Source organism: Rhinatrema bivittatum, chromosome 4 (genome assembly GCF_901001135.1).
Source record: "Rhinatrema bivittatum chromosome 4, aRhiBiv1.1, whole genome shotgun sequence".
Lineage (NCBI taxonomy): Eukaryota > Metazoa > Chordata > Amphibia > Gymnophiona > Rhinatrematidae > Rhinatrema > Rhinatrema bivittatum.
Genome location: NC_042618.1, coordinates 116,896,975 through 116,912,493, shown reverse-complemented (window position 1 = coordinate 116,912,493; position 15,519 = coordinate 116,896,975). Strand labels below are relative to the sequence as shown.

The 15,519-nt window shown below is 45.3% G+C and overlaps 1 protein-coding gene across 6 annotated transcripts in view; it reads left to right on the top strand.

Annotated features, from left to right (window-relative positions):
- SIPA1L1 (signal induced proliferation associated 1 like 1) overlaps nt 1-15,519 on the top strand; it is a 745,249-nt gene that overhangs the window by 238,786 nt on the left and 490,944 nt on the right. For all 6 annotated transcript variants that reach the window (XM_029598743.1, XM_029598739.1, XM_029598740.1 and 3 more), the window contains one exon: nt 13,250-13,320. The gene's annotated coding sequence lies outside the window, so the exon portion shown is untranslated. The remainder of the gene's footprint in view (nt 1-13,249; nt 13,321-15,519) is intronic.

Genomic DNA, 15,519 nt, shown 5'->3' with positions numbered 1-15,519 from the left:
GAGGAGCAGGGTCCAAGTCGGATGTGATCTGTCTCTCTTATGGTGTCTAATTAGTAGATAAAATGGAAGTCTGTACGAATATATCTATTCTTAAAATTCATATTTCTATTTAAGGATGTCACCAGTAGTACAAATATGTTTGCAGCCCTTGGTTCATGCTGTGATTAATCAGTAGAAATTTCCTTAACTAGTACATTCACATATTCACTAACCTAGCTACAGCTAAAACTGCTCCTTGTGACCACACCCTTCTAGAACTGTTACTTCTGAAGAGAAGATTCTTCGGTAGGGAGGCTGTACAATAGTTTATAATTTTGCTGAAAAGGTTATCAAACTTTAACATGAATTCAGGCAGAGACATGACGAGCTACATCATGCTGCTGCTTCCCTTCTGCTTTCCAGTTCGATTATGACATCGCTGACTCAGGCTGCATGCTCCTGTAATGCTGATGTAGCCAGAGTTTATTCCATGTGATTACGGCAGTCATTTTATTTTCTGGCTCAGTAAAGGTTTTCCATTTTTCAAAACAAGTATTTTTTTCACATTCACTCCATTTTTTTTTTTTGGCTGTTTGGTTTGTGTGAGTTTTGTGTTTTTGTTTTCCCTTATATTAGATTTTTTTTCTTCTTTTCCATTATAGTTTTAAAAAATCTTTTTATTCTCTCCCTCTCTCTTCTCCGGGCACTCTCTTTCCTTGATTACTTTTAAAGCATTGGCCTTCAAGGTATTACATGGCCAAGGCCCAGTCTAATTATAGCTCTGTTTATTTTCCCTCCCATGCTTTCAGATCACCCAATGAGGCACTTTTGTTTTTGTTGTTTTTCTTCCTTAGAGGTGAAACTTTCAAGAACTAGAGGAAGAACATTTTCATGTTTTTATATTCACCATTTGGAATTCATTTCCTAGAGATTTTCTTCTCACTTATGAGTATTTATTGTTCCGTCATTCTTTACAGACTTTGCTTTCTCTCAGGCGTATGGCAATTGATTTTAAAATTTTACTCACTAATCTATTGTTTGTTAATTGATTATTTCATTGTCAGTGTTATAGGAGTGCCAGCGCCACTTGCACGGGACACTCGCTTAACGATGAGCCGAGTGTCCGGCCTAGCAAGCACGGATATTTGACTGCCTCGACTCTTCCTTCCCCTTTCCCTCTCCCTGATGATCTCTCTGGCGGTGATGTCGAGAAAGGGTCAGGCCAGCGGGGAGTGGGGTGGGGCAGCATAATATTAAATCTTAGTCCCGTCCCCCCAAGCCCTCTCCTTTCCATAACCCCCATACCTGCAAGTCAAAATCATAGTCCTGGCCTCCCCTTTCCATACCCTACCCAAAAGGTAAAAATCATAAAACAGGGTCCTGGGTCCCACCCTCCCGCCACCCTTTCGACCCTTCTGCACAACACTGAACCTTCAGATGAAGTCTCGGATCCTGTATAGCTGAGGTCTGATCCCCAGACCATACTCCAGTCACATGGCTGGGGCAAGATTGGGTGCCATTTTGGAACATGTTGCCAACCGGGCCAGGTGCAAGGGTGTGCTCTGCCCCGATGCAGTATGTGAGACATCATTTGAAGGTTCGGGGGTGGGAGGATGGCTGAAGGGGGGAGGGCCATGGCCTGGGAGCCTTATTGGAATTTTACCTTTTGGAGAGGGGGGTGGGGATGGGAAGAGAGGCTGGGACTCAGATTTGGACTTGGAGAGGGGGGGTATGGGAAAGGGGGCTGGGACCTGCACCTCATTACTGAAGGATTGGAGGGTGGGGGAGCACTGGGACCCTAAACTTTAATATGGACTTTGCTGGAGGAGGGGATCCGAGAGTTGTTGTCATGTTTATTGATGGATTTGGAGGGAGGGGGGGCCAGGGCATTTGCCCTGTGGTTTCATTTTTTTCTGTATTAAACTTTGGTGGGGAGTCAGGGGCCGCCTCAAGTGGTGGCCCTGGGTTGAGATGGGCATCAGCACTGATCCCTGCTGAACCTCCCCTCTTTGCAGCAATATTTTTTGTGGGTTTTGCCGCTGCTTTAAATGTGAGATGAGAGCCTTTGCTGAAAAGTGGAATATAAATAAATAAAACAGAAACAATCATTTTTATAATGGAGAGACCAATTTAGCTCATAGACACTATAGTTTTATCGATTAGCTTGCACACTAATATTCTCTTTTAACATGCACATGATAAAATTTAGTGCATAACTCAGTTTTAGCAACATGCATGCTAAAATAATTTTAGTTTAAGACATCTCTATCTATAGTAGGAACCAAAATGGCAATTGCTTAAATGATGTTCCATTTTTAACTTTTGCAATCTATTTAAAAAAAAAAAAAAAAAAAAAAAAAAATCAGACTGAGGAAATGCATTCATTTCTCATTTCCTCTTATTTTTGAATCAAGGATATAAATTGTGCTTTAAATTTCAATGAAATAAAACAATTACTATACATGGTCTGAGAGAAATTTATGCATCTGCTTAAATTTCCTTTTTAAGGTTTCTTTTCCTCTGTGATGCAGCAGTAAGATATGTAAATTAATACAGCAGTATGGATCTATCCTACTGAGCTAGGTCCTAAGGACAACAGAATCTTTCATCCCTGCTTATCTTAGCAGCAAATCCACACCTGTTGGACCACTTGACTCTTGAAATGTTTATGAAACAAGCTGGGCGCCCGCTCTCCCGACGCGCGCCCAGGCTACTCTCCTGGGAGTGCGGTTTAGTAAGGAAAAATATGTAAATGAGGGCCCACGGTAAAAGGAGGCGCTAGGGACACTAGCGCATCCCTAGCGCCTCCTTTTTGACAGAAGCGGCGGCTGTCAGCGGGTTTGACATCAGACGCTCAATTTTATCAACATCTGTTCTCGAACCTGCTGATAGCCACAGGTTCGGAAAACGGATGCTGGCTAAATTGAGTGTCCATCTTCCAACCCGCGGGCAGATTTTAAATTTAAAAAAAATAATTTTTTTTTTTTAACTTTTGGAGCCTCCAACTTAATATCGCTATGATATTAAGTCGGAGGGCATACAGAAAAGCAGTTTTTTCTGCTTTTCTGTACACTTTCCCGGTGCCGGCCGAAATTAAAATGTGCGGCTTCGCTGCACATTACAGATTACATTGTTACATTCCACTGACTATGAAGCAGCACACCTGCAAACTATACTAACTTCCTGTGCAGGATCAGGAGAAAAATCTCAAACCCACAGGGGCTTACAAAGGGGCAAACTTCTTTGGTTTACCCCTTTAGTGGTGACCTACTGCCTGTAGTAGGCTTTCTTTTGATCTTCCAACCTAGGTGATGACATCATTGGAGGCATTAGTCTTCATAGGTATGCAGAGAAGTCATGGAAGGCAGAGGGAAGAAGGACACTCGGCAATAAGCCCTAACCAGATTGAAAACTGTCCCATCTTGCTTTCATAGTGAGCTAGAGATGACTACAGTTCTTCCCCTGCTAGGCTGAACTTAAGAGGGTCTGAGGCCCAGGGCAAATCAACAAAAGTGGGGCCTTAGTGTTGGGCATGTAGCTACCATTGTAGAACAGAGCTTTCCAAAGTGTGGGACCCAGGGCGGTTTCCTCTGTTCGTCACCCTTTAAGGATGACTCTGCTCCCCTCCAGTGGTCTTCCTTTTGATATTCTGGCTTGTAATTTTGCTTTTTTGTGGTATTAACTTTGAAATAGATATCTTCCTGATTTGTCTTCATAGGAATTCAGAAGATCTTTAAAGTACAGGAGAAACACAGTCCCCAAACTTCTTATTCACAGACTTCTTGTTGGCTTGTACCAATGTAATGAGATGTATTTGATATTGATACCTATATAGAAATTAAGATTTATCTTTAGAGATATTATGGACAGGCTTGTTAGTTTTATTTTTGTTCTAAGAATTTTATGCTTGTAACTTGAACCGCTTTGAAATTTGCCTAAGCAGTTTCTCTCAGGTCAGTTGGGGAATGGTATTCCTCAACATGGGTGACATCAGATGGAGCCCTGACAAGGAAAACTTATGTCAAAGTTTCTAGAACTTTGACTTGCCACGCTGGACATGCGCAGCATGCCCAATACCACGCGTCCATGCAGGGTCCCTCTTTTTCCATGGAGCTGTAGCATTGTGGTTTGTGAGTTCACGTTTGGCCTTTTTGGCCTCTTTTGGAAAACTTACCATTTTCTTGCTTTAACGTGATTTTTTTCACCTGCGTTTGATGACTGGGCCCTGATAGTCCTCACCGTATTTATTTTTATTTATTTATTAAGGCTTTTATATACCGACTTTCTTGATACAAATCAAATCAATTCTGTTTACAATGAACTAAGCAGAATATACAATTAACCAATCAACAAGAGATACGGAGCATACAGTTACATTATAACAAGGAAGCCTTAACTTGGAGTAGGAAAATAAAGAGGGGGAGAACGGAGCAATAAATATATAAAGTGAAATAAAATAGCATAAATACTATATACAGAAGAGGGGGCAAGGGGCCAACCTCTCTTTAATGAATATTATGCATGAAAATTTGGAAAGTTTTGTTTACAGAGATGTGTGGTGTACAGTTCTAGATCAGGCAATGGAGTTTGTAGTGGGGAAGGCTTGGCTGAACAGCCATGTCTTTAGTTTCTTTTTAAAAGTTGTTAGACAAGTCTCCAGTCTGAGGTCCGGAGGCATGGCGTTCCACATGGAAGGGCCTGCGGTAGAAAATGACCGGTCTCTGATGTTTGCGTGGTGCACTAATTTGATTGTAGGAACGTGTAAAGATCCCTTGTAAGCATCCCTTAAAGGCCTGGCTGTCGAGTGCAGTCTGAGAGGATGAGACAGATCAAGCGGGGTTTGATGGTGGATATTTTTATGAATGATTGTGAGAGATTTATGCATGATCCGGAAGTTTACTGGGAGCCAGTGGAGATCTTTTAGAATAGGAGAAATATGCTCTCTCCGATTGGTATTTGTCAAAATCCTTGCCGCTGCATTTTGTAGCAGCTGGAGCGGTTTAATGGTAGAGGCTGGAAGACCATGCAGAATGGAGTTACAATAATCGTAGTGTTCCTAGTCAGGGTTTTTGTCATTTATTGGTAAGTTTCTTTACGCGGTTGATTCCCTTATGGCAGTGCTTAGATGCCCATCAGCCATTGAAGCTTGCCATCGATTTCGATCTTGCTTCCCGTTTATTTCATCCAGACATGGTTGCATCTGGTGTTTAGTGATTTCCTTGGTGCCCCAGGACCATGTCCATCATAGACCCCCATGATAAATGTGTCCTCTGCCTAGGGGCATCACATGAAGGCCGGGGTTGCCGCATATGCGTCCAGATGACCCTGAAGGGACATGTCTTTGGGTTGGAGAAGACCGAGCAATTGGCATCAGCGGCATCAATATCAAGGACCACGAAGTCACACTAAGCCGTTGACATTGGCAGGAGCATCTGCTCCATTGGTGCTGTCGGCTGATAGGGGCATCAGAGATTTTTGAGCTACTCCAGGCCAAGGATGTCTGGCTCTTCTTCATCGGCCTTGCACCAGGGAAAGACCGTGTCGAGCATCAAGGAATGTTGAAGAAGCATCGGCATCTGTCTCCATTGATGCACGAAGCCGAGCACGGGGGATGCACCACCTCATGCTGTGATGCCCCCGAAGCAATCCCACAGCAAGGACTGCCAGTCCTCCGGTGCCAGGGCCCACGACTGTTTCCACTGGTCTTGATTCCAGTCACTGATCCTGCTCTCGGGTCAACAGAGGATTGCCCACCCCTCCTTCTTCTCAGTCGGTGTTGACATTGGCAATGTTTGAGGAGGAGCTTGAGCAGCGAGTACAACTGGTGATTGAGCGGGTGATGCGGGGCATCAATCCCATGGCACTGGAGCTGGCACAGTCAATCTTGGAGCCGCTGTTGAAGAAGCTTCATGCGCTCATAGGCACGTTACTGACCCAGCTGAAATCACTTCCCGGGTCAGTGTCTGTGCCCTTAGGGGTACTGCAGCTTTCCCCTGCTGATTAGGTGGTCATGGCCGGTTCCTCGGAGGAAGAAGCTCCACCTAGGCCGGCTGAGATGCCGAGGCTTGCAGCCCCCCTTCTAAAGTCCACCAATGCCTGCACCTCTGGACGAAGGCCAAGCGCCTAGGGCCCTATCCCCTGCCGATTTCAGTGAAGATGTCCCTGTGACCCTTGGGGTGATGACACCACGGAGTCCTCCACTGAGGGCTCTGAGGGTCTCCCCTCAGAACTCCTCCTCCAGAGGCGTGAAAAAAGTCTCTGTCTGAGGACTTAATCTTTGTAGGGTTTGTGAGGGCAATAGCGGAGGCCATCCTGTTACAGTTACTGACAGAGGAGGATGCCAAGCACAAAATGCTTGAAATCCTCCAGTTCGTGGAGCTTCCTAAGGAGATTGTGGTGATCCCTGTGCACGATATTCTTAAGGAGTTACTACTGAGGAAATGGGAACTCTCCCTCACAGTGCCTCCCATGAATAAGAAGGCGGATGGGGTTTACCTAGTCCAGAAGGCTCCTGGGTTTGATAAGTGACAGCTTCCCCACAAGTCAGTGGTAGCTGAATCTGCTCTCGAGAGCCAGGCAATCTCAAAACCATTCCTTTGTGCCCCCAGAGAAGGATCACAGAGCAATAGACACTCTTGGGAGAGAGGTTTTTCAGGAAGCCATGCCCACGTAGCTTCTTACCAGCTCTGCATGAGCTAATACTTGCAGGACATTTGGAAGTAGATGCAGGAGGTGGCTAAGCAGTTGCCTCAGCAGCAGTAGGACACCCTCGTGTCACTGGTGCATAAGGGCCTGGAGTGCGGAAACACGAAGTCCAAGCAGCCTATTATGTTTTCGAGATGGCATCGAGGGTCTCTGTGGTGGGAATCGTCGCCCGCAGAATGGCATGGCTGCGGGCCTCTGATCTCCAATCAGATGTATAGAAAAGACTCACTGACATGCTGTGTACTGGGGAGAATCTCTTCGGAAATAGGGTGAGGGATGTGGTGGTCCAGCTCTGGTACCACATGAAGCCCTCCAACAACTTTCCACCAGCACTCCGGACCTATCCTCCTCTGCTAGGAGGTCAGCAAGATTGAGGTAGAGGAAGTCTTTTTTTTCACCAAAGTACTATCCTCTTCCCCCTTGCTTCTGTCAGCAGCATCAGGGCTCCCGAAGCCTTCCCTGGCAGCAGAGAGTGCCCACAGCCCAGCCGGCACCTCTGTCAACTCCAAGGACGGAGTTTTGACTGGGTCGTACGGAGCGTAATCCAGTTACCCGTACCCGGAGAGATAGATCTGCAGGTTGGGGGCAAACTACGTTTCTTTGCGAACCAGTGACCCAGTATAACCTTAGGCCAGTGGCTTCCTTCCATTGTCTGTGAAGGGTACCAATTGAACCTATTGGGTGCCTCGCCAAATTGCCCTCAGAGCCTTCTGTTGGGGCCAGTAGCGCATCATGAGGTACTAACAACTGAGCTCTCCTCCCTCTTAATGGCCAGAGTGGTTAATCCTGAGGGCAAGGATTTTACTCCAGGTACTTCCGGAGAAAACAGGAAGACTCCTTCCCATCCTAGATCTAAGGGCCTTGAACAGATTTATCAGAAAGGAAAAGTTCAAGATGGCTTCCCTGAGCATCTTGATCTGCCTTTTGCAAAAAGGGGATTGGCTATGCTCCCTCGATCTGAAAGACTCATATCAAGATCTTCCCAAGTCATTGGAAGTATCTACGATTCATGGTAGAAAATAGCACTTCCAGTATAGAGTGTTGCTGTTTTGGACTAGCGTGAGCCCCTCGGGACTTTACAAAATGCTTGGCCATGGTGGCAGGACATATCCGCAGGCTGGAAGTGCATGTTTTCTCTTTCTGGATGATTGGCTGTTCAAGAGCAAATCTCAGGTAGGGGCCATCAGGTTCATGCACTTGACCATCTGGGTGTTGGAGTCACTAAGGTTTCTCATCAGCTGCCCAATCTGAGCCTTTCACTTCAATTGGACTCCATAGGAACGCTGCTAGACATGGCTCAGGCCAAGGCCTTCCTTCATCAAAGGGCCATCACTGTGATGGCCATCATTGCAGAGATCCTGCAGAGCCAGCAGATGTCAGCCTGGTGCATATTGAAGTTGTTGAGCCATATGGCCACAACCGACCATGTCACTCCCTGGGAACACTTGCACATGCACAAGGCACAGTGGACCTTGAGGTTGCAGTTTCTCCAAGCCATGCAGAGCCTCTACGATCACCTTAGTCACATCACCCCTCTGGGACTCTCTGTCCTGGTGGCAGGTACTTTTGAATTTCGAATGGGGGATTGCTTTCTGTGGTGGTCCTACTCAAATTGTCCTAACCACGGATGTGTCCACCCAGCACTATGGAGCTCATGTAGATGGGCTGAGCACCCAGAGTCTTTGATCAGCCCAAGAAAGCTGTTGACAAATCAATTTCCTGGAGCTCCAGGTGATCAGGTATGGGCTTTCAGAGATTGGCTGTTCAATAAGGTTGTCCTGATCCAAACAGACAAACAGGTGGTGATGTGGTATGTCAACAAGCAGGGGGGTATGGACTCGTATCTCCTATGTTAGGAAGCGATTCAGATCTGGTCATGGTCCCTGTCTCATGGGATGGTACTCAGGGCCATGTACCTGGCCAGGATGGGGAATATGTTAGCGGACAGACTGTTGTGCCTTCAGACCTGGTGAGTGGTCCTTGGACCAGGAGTTTACAAATTGGCTATTGTGACTCTGGGATAGTCTGACGTGGATCTCTTCACATCCCCTTGTAACAGAAAGGTACATCAGTTCTGCTCCCTGTACAGGACAGATGGCAAACCAGCTTCAGCCACCCTTGCCCAACATTGGGGCTAAGGTCTTCTTTATGCATATCCGCAGATTCTCTTAGTAACGAAGACCCTTTTGAAGCTTCACAAGAACAACATTTCTATGAGCTTGGTAGCCCCTTATTGGCCGAGACAAATCTGGTTTCCGCGCCTTTGGGAGTTGTCCATTGGGAGGCCTCAGTCTGGGGAATTCGCCAGATCTCATCACGCAAGATTGTGGCAGGTTTAGACATCACAACCTCCAGGCCCTTTCACTCACAGCCTGGATGTTGAGAGGTTAGTTTTGCAACCACTTGATCTTTCAGAATATATGTCTGGGGTCCTGTGGCTTCTAGAAAGCCTTCCACTAGAAAGTCCTATGGACTGAAATGGAGGAGGTTTTCCGTGTATTTGTGAGCAGAACGCCTTAGATCCATTCTCCTGCTCCACATAAAAACTGCTTGATTACCTTGTACGCCTATCGGAAGCTGACTTAAAAACCAATTGTTAGAGTTCATCTGAGTACAATTGGCGCATACCACCATAATGTGCAGATAATATGCCCATCTCTGTGCAGCCTTTAGTTGTATGTTTAATGTCAGGCCTGCTTCAATTGAAGCCTTCCCTCAATGTGGTGTCAGTTCTGCTGATGAAAGTTCCTTTTGAGCTGCTGTGCACCTGTGACCTGAAGTATCTGACCTGGAAGGTCATATTTTTGTTGGCGGTCAGCAAGCTCCAGGCCTTAGAGACTTGTACACCTTACACTAAGTTTTTATCATGACAGAGTGGTCTTGTGTATGCCTAAGGTGGTGACGGACTTCCATCTTAACCAGTCCATTGTCCTGCCAACATTTTCCCAGGCCCCATTTGCACCAAGGTGAGTGAGCCATGTACAGTTTTGACTGCAAATAAGCAAGCCTTAGCCTTCTATCTGGAGTGGACAGAAGCACTTAGACAGGTCACCCAATATTCTTTCTTTTGATAGGAATAGGTTGGGCGTTACTGTTGCAAATAGACACTATCAAATTGGCTAGCAGATTGCATCTTCTTCTGTTATGCCCAGGTGGGGCTGCATCTTTGGGGTTATGTCAAGACTCATTCTGTCCGAGCCATGGTAGTATCGGTGGCCAACTTGCAAGCAGTTCCCGTGGAAATCTGAAAGGCTGCAGCGTGGACTTCTCGCTACACATTCACATCTCATAAATGCTTGGATAGGGGTGGCTGACACGACAGGATTGGCCAATCTGTCCTTCTGAATCAGTTTGAGGCGTAGAACCCAACTCTCTCCCTCCTAGGGCCCGTTTTTTAGGTTCAGGCTGTTTCCCCCCCTCTGTTTCCAGCAGCAGCATTATTGTTGTGTCTGTTGGTCCCCTTTTATGTTGGGGAAGAGCCTATAGCTAGAGATTCACCCATGTGTGAGGACTACCATCCTGCTTGTCCTTGGAGAAAGCAGAGTTGCTTGCCTGTAATAGGTGTACTCTGAGGACAGCAGGATCTTAGACCTCATGAAACCCAGCCTGTCAGCCTGCAGAGTTGATTTTCTCCTATTTTTTAAATTTATATCTAATTCTATGTTAAGACTGAAGGACCCCCATGTGGACGCATGGTATAGGGCATACTATGCATGCCCAGTGTTTCAATTCAAAGTTCTAGAAACTTTGACACGAGTTTTCCGTGTTGGGGCTCCATCCGATGATGTCGCCCATATGTGAGGACTAACATTCTGCTGACCTCAAAGAACAACTGTTACAGGTAAGCAACTCTGCTATATACATTTTTTAAATAAATAAAATCTCTTTATAGATAAGTCCTTTCACTCATTGAAGATTTTCAGAGTGGCAGAAATCCTTTGAAGCCTGGTGGTCATGACTTTTTAATGATGTAAACTAATGACCACATTACTTTCCAGGTTGCTAGTTTTCTGCCACACTGTTTTTGCGCAAATGGTACTATGTCAAAACTGCAGAGGATAATCAGTGTTATATGCTGAAATAGGACAAGAAAAATTCATAGGAAAATGTCAGGCTACTGAATTTAAAACATTGGAAATGACCCAGGACTACAAAACATACTTTAATGGTAAGGTTCAATCTTGAATGTAAACCTAAATTGGAATGGGCATCTCACCTCTCTATTACGTTAGTTTTTCCAAAATAATTTATCTTAACTTTGATGTACTTTTTTTATTTTTTTAAATGGTGTACCTTATATTATGACTGTCTTCCTCTGTTTTGAAAATCCTCCACCCCCGAGTCCACTCCAGCTGTTTATGCTGCGTTACTTTATCAAAGAAGAGAGGAACATTAAAAGCTGTCACTTATAAGGACCAAAACAGGATAACTTTTTAAACTAGAAATATGGTATTTTTTTTCTCAGTGGTATAAGTTTTTTTTTTTCTATGACTCACCAATATATTACATATTCTGTCCTGGGACCTAACAGTTTGACTCCAGACATAATATCTTGGTAGAATAATTTAGGAGTAAATAATTATTTTCCTGTCCTCATTTAAGATCTGTCCAAGAAAACAACACGGAAGGTGGTCAGTTAAAGCCAGGAGGCAAACAAATGATGAAATTGACCCAAAGACCTTAAAATACTTTATTAAAATGTCCACTACATTAAAATAAAATTGCAATAATGGCCAAGATTGTGGCAATAAAAGTGCCTGACTCTGGCCAAGTTTGTCTCTAGAGGGGCTGCATAAGGGATTTGCTATTGCTGCCAAATCATCACATTATCATTGGTCTCCTTGGAAAATGGAATGCTTCGGTTATAAACAATGTATGTTCAATCTCTTTTTGTGATATCGTGAACCAAAATGCTGTGATAAAATTACTTTGCGTTTATACCTGTCAGCTGTGACTCTTTCATCCAGCGCCTGCTATACTCTTTTAAAAGAAATACAAGGTAAGAATGTTTCTCCTTGCGAAGATATCTTAAAATATCTTATTTATTTTATTATCTTCCACTTTTTGCACTTTTTTTCAGCACTTCAGAGCAGATTACATTCAGTACTGTAGGTATTTCCCTATCCTCAGAGGGCTTACATTCTAAGGGGGTCATTTATCAAAGTTCTATATGGCGTTTTCGCATGCGTTAAGGCATTTTCGTATGCATTAAGCACCTTTAATGCATGCAAAAGCCCCATAACGCATGGTGCAATGCAAATGAGAAAAATAGGAGGAGTTTGGGGTGGGATTTGTGGCCAAGTGGGCTGGGCTCACAGTTTTGTGAAGCCATATCACATGGCTTTAATGCAAATTTTAACTATACCTTTTTCATTTGTGTAAAGCCACATGAAAGGGCTTTATTGCGCGTTGTGATGTTTTTGCAAATGCTGTTTTTTAGTACCTTTAAGCTCCTGGAGAGCCAGCCTAGCTGTCGGGGCCCTTCTACACCCTCAGAGAGAGAGAGACTAGCCATAATGCCCTCTTCCTAGGTAGGTATTTATATCTCTATAAAAGGCCCACCTAGTAACTCGAGGTGATGTTCAGGTATTAGTGTAGGGGTTAGGGGCCACTTTGACATTCAAAATGAGACGTACGAACAGAACAGTGCTCTCCTGTGAAGATTTGATGACCTTCGGAGTGAGGAAACTCACCCAAAGATGAGATTTGTGCAATGTTCTCTCAACCTAGCTTGATGTAGTGTTGGACACTACATCAAGCTAGATTGATGAATGTCAAAGTGGCCCCTAAATGCAAGGCAGTTTTATTGTAGCATTTTGGTTCGCGATATCACAAAAATGAGATTGAACATACATTGTTTACAACTGAAGCATTCCATTTTCCAAGGAGACTGATGATAATGTGATGATTTGGCCGCATTAGCAAGTCCCTGATGCAGCCCCTCTAGAGGTTGAAACTCTGCTAGAGTCAGGCACTTTTGTTGGCACAATCTTGGCCATTATTGCAACTTTATTTTCATTTAGTGGACATTTTAATAAAGTATTTTAAGTTGTCTGGTCAGTTTCATCATTTGTTCGCCTCATTTAAGATCTACCTGAAACCAAAAAAGTTGAGAGTCAATAATGGGATAGTTCTTCACAATCTAAGTTTGAGTGTATCTTACAAAATGAATAGTGTGTTTGAATCTGGAAGGTTTTCAAATTTTGCTTTTTGTAATATGATGGAAGTAACATGAGATTTTAGATTATTAATTTTGTGGATGACACTACCACCTACCCTTTTTTGAGACTATCAATATATTTGTTTCAAATAGTGGGTTAGTTTATCTGACTGAAACAAAGTAGTACCTACAACAAAAACGTCTAGTAAGGTGTCATATAATGTGCATCAAATATTGGTTTAACTTGAGTTTTTCTTTCTTTCCCTGCTCAATTCAATCATGAAATCCTTCCCTAGAGCCTTCTATGATGTTTTGCATCAGCTTTACTGGAGAGACTGAGTGGTGCTTTGTATGTAGGAAAAACTGGCTTATCTTTACAATTGAATTTTCTTATTTTAAATGCAGATTTACCAGTGTTTGAACACAACTTATCTAAAAGGCTTACTGCATTCCATCAACTAACTGGATTCATGTGGGTAAGTTGCAGTGATGAATTTTTTTTGTGCAATATGCATCAAAGAAACAAAGGAAATAAGTCAACATTTTATCAAAAATAACACAGGCTGGGGCATGCTCTGTGGCAGTACTCAGTCTGCTATGCAGGAGATCTAATTTAAGTTCTTGAGTCTAGCCTCTTCTCACAGGACAAGCAGGATGGTTGTCCTCACAAATGGGTGACATCGAGGATGGAGCCCACCACGGAAAACTTCTGTCAAAGTTTAAACAGAACTTTGACTGGCCCCTACTGGGCATGCCCAGCAAGGCACTGACCCTGCAGCCAGCAGGGGTCTCCCTTCAGTCTTCTTTTTTCCGCGCAGCAGTTGCCACGCGGTGAAAGGAGCTCTCTAACCACGTTCCTGACAGGAATTTGGAAGTTAATTTCCTAAGAAAATTTGCCCCTCAGGGGTCTCCCTTCGACAAATTTTTAGTCATCTTACGGAACCCGGTAAGTTTTTTGCCTTTTTCCATCGACTACCGTCAAATTTGGCCCTTGAGGCCTGTTGGCACTTACCGATCCCCAGCCTAAATTTTGGCTTCAGGCCATGGCAACGGGGTTCCGCCGTTGTCCGGATTGTACCCGGACTATGTCCATCACAGACCCCCACAGGGTTTGTGTGATGTGTTTGGGTAGTGAGCATGATGTCCTGACTTGCACCAAATGTGCCTTAATGACACCCAAGGGTCGCAAAGCCAGGATGGAGAAGATGGGGCTCCTCTTCCATGCACCCACCCCAACGCCATCGATAGCATCGACGTCATCGGAACCGGCACCGTCGAAGTTGTACCATCATCGTCAACCCTCCGGTGACCGCCCGCCATCGATCGCTTCTCGGCCGTCTACTCCCGTCCCTTCCCCGGATGGGCGAGGGGATCGGAAGGAAAAGCACCGCTATCGACGGCACAAATCTCGGCCTGTCGAGGATCCACAGCCATCGACCTCTGCTCAAGCCGAACCACCGACAAAGAAGCCGCGAACAGACCGGACACCCTCCACGTCTCGTTCGCAGGCATCGAGGAAACCCTCACCCTCCCCGGGTGCGGGGGCCGTGATCCCACCGGTTACGGTGGTCCCTCCGGCCCTGCCTCAGCCTCCCTCTCCCGTCGAGCCGGGTATGGTTACCCCTGGTCTCCGGGCAGAACTGGACCGACTGGTCCAGGAGGCCATCGAGAAAGCGATGAAGAAATTGCAAACTCCATCGGCACCGTCTCCGGCACCGGTTCCAGTGCCGTCCCCGACACCGGCACCGGCTTCGCCACCGAGGAGGGAACCGACCACCGAGCCGTTGATACAAGCGCTAGCACCGCTACTGAGCCGCATGGAGGCGCTCATGACGGCCCTTCCATCGGTGATTCCAGTGCCATCGACAACACCACCGTCTCCGACTGGATTTTCATCGGCAGGAGAAACACCGTTCCGGATTCCCCCTTCCGGGGTGGTTCCATCGGTGCCTTCTGGTATATCTCCACCGATATATCCTTCGGTTCCATCCATTCCACGCCAGGCACCGATTCCATCGACAGCACCGAAGCCATCGATGCCATTTCTGGTTCCACCTACGGCACCGATTCCACCTCGGTTTCCATCGATGCCTTTAGAGCCTCAGCCAGGTCCATCAGGGTTACAAACCCCACTTGATCCCTACGATACCTGGGGTGATGATGATGATACATCTTCTGACACGGATTTGCCTTCGCCTCCATCTCCTACAGAGAGTAGAAAAAGATCTCCTCCTGAGGATCTATCTTTCATTAATTTTGTGAAAGAGATGTCAGAAGTTGTACCTTTTCAACTACAATCTGAAGCTGATGACAGACACCAGATGATGGAACTCCTTCAATTTCTGGATGCTCCAAAAATCATCGCTTCCATCCCTATACACCAGGTGTTTTTGGATCTGCTCAAGAAAAACTGGGAATCTCCTTCATCAGTGTCCCCAGTTAACAAAAAAGCTGACTCCACCTACCTTGTCCAGTCAGCACCAGGTTTCCAAAAACCTCAACTGGATCATCGCTCTGTTGTGGTTGAGTCCGCGCAGAAGAAGGCCAAGCGTCTTAAGCCATACTCTTCTACCCCACCTACCAGGGACAACAAGTTCCTAGATAGTGTTGGACGGAAAGTCTATCATGGAGCTATGTTGATTTCACGCATAGCTTCATATCAACTTTATATGACT